General features: G+C 41.4%; 1 long non-coding RNA gene across 1 annotated transcript; it reads right to left on the bottom strand.

The window, feature by feature from the left end:
* Positions 1-1,709: 1,709 nt before the first annotated feature.
* LOC123652584 lies at positions 1,710-2,962 on the bottom strand. The gene is made up of 2 exons (XR_006742013.1): positions 2,761-2,962; positions 1,710-1,915 (listed from the first exon to the last, which is right to left on the bottom strand). It is a non-coding gene; the product is annotated as an uncharacterized LOC123652584 (long non-coding RNA).
* Between the last annotated feature and the right edge of the window lie 3,499 nt (positions 2,963-6,461).

The following is a 6,461-nucleotide window of genomic DNA, read 5'->3' as shown; positions in this document are numbered from 1 at the left end:
GATAAAATTGTAAAGCAACAGAAAAATGCCTGGCATGTAGATCTTCAACTATTAATATTAGTAAAGTATACAATGCAAGAATGACTATCAGATGTAGTTGTGATAATTCTTATATTACAGATGAAGAAATAGGTTCAGAAGCATTGTATCTTGTCCAAAGTCACAGTTTCTTAGGACATTAACTAAAGAATTACCCTTGACTTCTCTTGCTTTCCTCATTCCTACTCCCTCTTAAAATCTAATCCATCAGCAAGTTCTACCCTAAAATTTGATTTTAAATCCTATTTATCATCATCTCCATCATAACCAACTTAGTTCAAGTTTCTTATTTATATATCACCTGGCTTATTTTATAGCCTCCTAACTGGTCCTCCAACTTCAACTCTTACCTGCCCTACTATTGTTACAGAAAACTTGAGAAGAACCAAGCAACACTTAGAGAGATGGAGTTATATTTTTTTTTATTATTATTACATGAGGGCCCAGAGGAAAATGTCTCTCAAATTCTGGGCCCTGTCACACAGGAAGTTTCCCTATGTTTTTGTGTGTTTGTTTATTTGTTTGTTTGTTTGCTTTTACCTTTGTTGTCTCCCAAATATGGGGTTTTGAGACCTCAACCAAAGGCTTAGCCTGATGCCAGCACTGACAACTTCATATGGGGAAGGTTTAGTGGCATCTCTGAAATGAGAGTAGTCTTATTTTCCTTATTATTTAAACAAGCAAGCATTTACAGAAGCCAAAATTAGGATTCCATTGACCTTGATTGCTGTGGAGTTGGTCCTTTCCAGGTAGGAGTCAGTCCTTGATGGCAAATTTCTTTACCCAAACAGAGTCAACAGGGTGGAAGAGATGAACCAGATCAGAAGTTGATACAGGCAGAGCATCTCAGATGCTTCCTGGGTAGACTGTAAAGCCTATAAGAACTTGAGTAAAATTTGATTATGGATTTCAGCTTTTCTAGATTGAGTAGGTCAGGGTATGAAAGAGTCACTAGAATCTGTAGAAGCCCCAACTGGTTTTCAGGCAGCCTCCAAGGACACTTCATCTGTGGCCCCGTTCCCTCTTGCTTCTGTGGAGTCCTCTTACTTTGTAAATAGCACTATGTACATGCACTGTTGTAAATGCATACCTGCTATCAGTATAAATTGTTACTGATTTTTCTTTTGTTCACCAGAGAGCCTGAAACTGGGTGACTGGAGTGTTTGACATCAAGGACTTCAGTGTGTTCTGGAGTAAAGCCTTGACCTCATGTGGCAGTTAGGATTAGTTCCTGCCGGAGGGTTAACTTATTTGCTTTTTCAATAAGTATAGCTGTGGCTGCTACTGCCCGGAGGCAAGTAGGTCCCCCAAATGCAAAGGGGTCAAGTCTTTTGGAAAATAGGCTACTGGCCTTTTCTAGGGGCTGAGACTTTGGGTGAGTACCTCTTTGGCTATGCCCTTTGTCTTACATACCTAGAAGTGGAAAGACTTAGTTACATCTGGTAGCACTAGTTTGACCATTGTCCTTACTCTGCTCATGACTGTCTAACTGCCTACTATATATTACCTCAAGGATCCTGGCTCTGAATTCTTTCAGGGAAAATGGACATCAGTGGGGTCCTCTGACTACTTCCATGCTGAAGGGGGACAGATTTTTCTTTCAGAGCCAAGATATCCTTGCTGTATATCAGAGGGATGATGAGGCCTGGGCACAGAAGGAGACAAACTGAAACAAATGGTCTGGTGGAAGGGAAATAAAACATTTCAGTTTTAATTAGCTCTATTGAAATAGAATTTTTCTCCTCATAATTAACTCTACGTTTATCAAAAGAACCAGATCAAGAACAATTTATCTATTGTATTCAATTTGGCCTGATTGTTTGCATAAACACAAGAATGGTAATTGACTACTTTTGCTTGAATTTCATGATTGAATCTTTTTTTAAAAAATTTCTTTATTGATTAAGGTATCACATATTTGTCTTCACCCCCCCATTCCCTTCCCAAACTTCACCCCACGCATGCCCCCATACCCACTGGTTAGGCTTATATGCATGCATACAAATACTTTGATTGATCTCTCCCCCTTACCCCCACCCTCCCCTACCTTCCCTCTGAGGTTTGATAGTCTGATCAATGCTTCCCCTGTCTCCAGGTCTGTTTTTGTTCATCAGTTTATGTTGTTCATTATTTCCTCTAGATGAGTGAGGTATGTGATACTAGAAATATACTTAAAAGAACTGAAAATGAGAAGCCATAATGGTTATGCTGTTAGGCAAATGAATCAGTCTGAGGTGAGTTTCTTTCTGGGCCAACAGTTCTTTTGAGTCCCAATTTCAATGTCAAACAGTTCTTTATGTGTACATGTTAGCAATGATATTTCAGTTCTGGATGGTGGAAAAATGGTGGTGATGCAGGTCTGACCATCTCTGGTTTGGTCCTGGGCAACCTTCAGTGACACACAGCTGCTGACTGCTAGTATGGCAAGGCATTGTCAATGAATTCCATATCTGGACTGTTTCTCTTCTGTCTTCATGGCTAGATCAGTCCTGTCAATTTCTCTCTGTTTCAGGAATTCACATGGTCTTGGAGTTGTTTTCTGAAAATAGACAAACATATTCTTGACCAAAAGTTAATAAAGGAATATTTTCTATAAATTTGACTTGGGATCCCTTTTCACTTTTTGTCCAAACAATTTTCCTTTGGCTTGTTCTGACACCATGAATGTTTGGGACATACTAAGATTCAATCATAACACCAGAAAGGGAGTCATGATTGAACCTTAGTGTGTCCCATAGGGCCAGGAAGCCAAGCTATCCAGCTGCTGTCAGGCCTGCCTCTAGTATCTGTTGAATTAGGTGAATTCCTCACCTGTAGCAACTCCACCTGGGACCACGCCCTAGGTTTCAAGGCCCGTTTCAGCAGACCTCCTACTCTTTGTGGCCTAGAGTGCATCGAGGTTCCACAGGGATGCAGAGGAACCCTTATTGCTTCCCTTCTATTATACTCTGACCAATTGCCAGCCATGGTAGGCCATGGGCCTGAAGCTTTAGTGCCAGCTATTTTTAGGGTTCCCAAGCAGGATACCAAGCTTTTGCTGTGGCACTCTTATTGGCTTCAAATCTTCAGAGTTCAAACAGAGCTCTTTAAAACATGATACTCCAAAGTTTTCGATTAATAAAATCACTATTGGAAACCCATCTTATTGAAGGTATGCAAAGAAATGTATTGCCATGATTTATTAAGCATTGCTAAATTTCAGAGGAATTATATAAAGAGAAAATATATTTACCTGCTTTAAGAGCTTCTGATTTTCCTTGTCAGTCCTTTACATGGACTCTTTAGAGCACATGTGTCAAACACAAGGCCCGCGGGCCAAATCCGTCCCGCCAGGCCTTGCAATGTGGCCCGCACCGCGCTGTCATCACTGCACTCCGCTGCGTTTCCATCACAATGACAGTTTATGACTGTTCAGTAAACCATTCGGCCCACGATTTAGGCTGGATTTTAGATTTTGGCCCCTTCTCTGATTGAGTTAGACACCCCTACTTTAGAGTAATAGAACTATCTCCAAATGGCAAGAAAATTTTAAAAAATGTGTTTATATTTAAGTAGACAGTTACAGCTGTCCTTGTAAGTAGGGTTCCCCCTACTTGACTTGTCCTTTAAATTACATATGGTCTCTGGAAAAGATGACACACCCACTCAGAATGAACTAAAGGAGTTTTATTACTTCAAAGAGTCTCGCATGTCACAGGACCTCACAGGGTCTGTAATTTCTGTAGCAGAGGGATTGTACTTACCTCTGTTCCACACAGGCCTTCCCAGTTTCCTAAAGTTGAGGTTTGTGCCACCGCTGACATGGACATGGTCACACAGGTCTGCAAGGCAGTAAACAGGCTGCCAACTGTCTTTCAATAGAGACCAAAACCAGATGGATATTTTCCTTGCCCATTTGAGCACCTGCCCTTTTGGCAACTGCATTCAAATCTGTAAGGTTAATGCAATATTATTAACACAATGAAGTACAATATTGGCTCTGTGGCCACCTTAGGTAGCCAAATCTTCTGTTACCATATATGGCACATGGTAGGGCTATACAAATATCTTAGGGAGGTCACTAAAATCTATTCTTGACCTTCCCACACAAAGCAAAATTGTTCTTGTCTCTCTGGAGCCATGTCCATGAAGACCCAGGCATCATCTAAATCTATTATACAGTTTTCTGCAGGCCACTGTCAGGGCTGTGCTTGGTTCTTTCTAACCATAAACACAGTCTGTCCAATTTCCCTAAAATGTATTCTGGCACAGTAGAAAGTTGTTTTGCTGTACACATAAAGCTTAACTCCTACTCAACGGGGCCTGGACTTCTGCCTAGCAAACAGCAGTCTATAAGTTCAATATGCAGCATCCGGTCCTCCTAACCCAACGGGGTCTTGGCCAGTCCCTCAGTCAGATTTCTCCTCTCTTAGAGAATCTCAAAGTTTTGAAGGCTCCCTGGTCCAGGAAGAATGTCTTTCCTTTGCCCTTTTTGTTAACCCTATTTACTAGTTATAGGGCCCTGCCATAAACTACCAGTCTAAAACATCCAGAGTTGCACTTAGAAAGAGCTTTGCATATTGCAAAGTGCTCCTGTGGCAGTGGCTTGGGTAGTAAGGCCCTCTACCTTCTTTTGCCTGTTCTTGCTTCTCTACCAAGCCTCCTGCTCCCAGCTGCTCTTTGGGTATCTGGTTCCAAGTATTCAAAGTGTGAGGAGTCAACATGATCTCCCCAACCGAGCACTTACCTCCAAAATCCTGTCCTGACACCTAGTGTTGGGAGCACTGGCTCCTGCTGGGACCCGTACATCTTCTAGCTCCTGCCAGCAAGACCAAGTGTCAGAGAAGCAAGGGCACAGCTGCTCTGAGTTGTTCTGAGTTCCTATATTTTTTTAATTAATTTTTGTAAAATATTTATAATTTACTGGGCAATAGCTCAGGTGTCAGGTTACTGTCTGTCATAGGCTCTACAGCAGTGGTTCTCAACCTGTGGGTCGAATTGCTAGCAGGATCATCTGAGACCACCGGAAAACACAGATATTTACATTACATTTCATTACAGTAGCAAAATTACAGTTATGAAGTATCAACAAAAATAATTTTATGGTTGGGGGTCACCACAAGCTGAGGAACTTTATTAAAGGGTGGAGGCATTGGAAAGATTAAGAACCACTTCCCTATAGGAGCTTAAATCCTCCTCCTTTAGTACTCTTGATCTCTTCAACCAGCCCCCTGTCCCTTAGTTCACCTGATTGTCTCCCTTTCTTATTGTGAGTCAGAGGAAGACAATTCCTGGAGAGTGGAGAAACAGAAACAGTGGGAGTTTCAGAGAAAACTACAGACTATTGCTGTAGTAGTCCTCTCTCCCAGAGGTTGGGGCCCAATCTGTGGGAAAATGACTCTTAGTCGGCCTGGAAAGATAGCTGATGAGGATAAGGATGTGTAGGGAGATTTCTTGCTGACTGAAAGCCTGGATGGCCTCCTGAAAGAAAAGATATTTAATTCAGTCACAAATGCTATGAGAATCAGGCTGAGGGAGGAAGGGAAAGACCAGGTTATGTACTCTATGAGGATTCTAATAAATAGTAACTGAAAATGGCAAGTCAAATAAAACACACAACCATGAGAACAACAGACTGTACAAGACACACAACCAGGGTTAACGAGGTCTATAGATAGTTAATAATATCTTCAGCCTTAATTTTGCCTCAAGTGGACCACGTTGGACTATGATGTGGACAGGGCCTGTAAATCTCTCCGCCCTGTGGAGCTGTAAGCTCTGCCCTTGGAAGTCTCCGACTACCAAAAGAAATAAGAAAAGCTATAAATATAAATAAAAGTTCTTTGTTCTTTGAAATTTCACAAATTTATACCTTTAAATTTACTCCAGAATTTCAAAATTTCAATTTAATACAGCAAATTCACAACTCAGGAAAGAGCAACCGATAGACATACATTTTTATTAGCTAAGTGGGCTTATTCCTTCTCTGAGGGAGAGCAAAAGACTCTGAGAAAAATAAATCTCTCAGCTGCTAGAGACTTGCACTTCATCACAGTGAGTCCACCCTATCTTTAAACACATTAAACAATAGAAAGAGATAACAAATACTCTCTGGTGTGCAGCCAGAAGGCCCAAAGTCTGAGCAGATAATTATGCCAAGACTGACAAACATTCATACACTCTCTGACTAGCCCAGACTGGAGCTGAGCAGATAAATGAAACAATGCCCAACTCCCCAGATGGGTGTGGAGCACTTCCGGCACCCATGACCCAGAACAGAATTCTCAACCAAGTCTTGGTGAGAACCTACTGGAAAAGTTAAGACTGTGTCCAATCCCCCTTCTCGGTAGCAAATTGGCTAGTCCCACACAAACTAACAGCAGAATGAACTCATAATTCCTTAATTGAATCTGAATTCACTCACCTCTGGAGTCCCACATTTA

Source organism: Pipistrellus kuhlii, unplaced genomic scaffold, assembly GCF_014108245.1.
Source record: "Pipistrellus kuhlii isolate mPipKuh1 unplaced genomic scaffold, mPipKuh1.p scaffold_m20_p_19, whole genome shotgun sequence".
NCBI classification, from domain to species: domain Eukaryota; kingdom Metazoa; phylum Chordata; class Mammalia; order Chiroptera; family Vespertilionidae; genus Pipistrellus; species Pipistrellus kuhlii.
The sequence above is the reverse complement of the archived record's forward strand: the minus strand, read 5'-3'. Positions and strand labels throughout refer to the sequence as shown.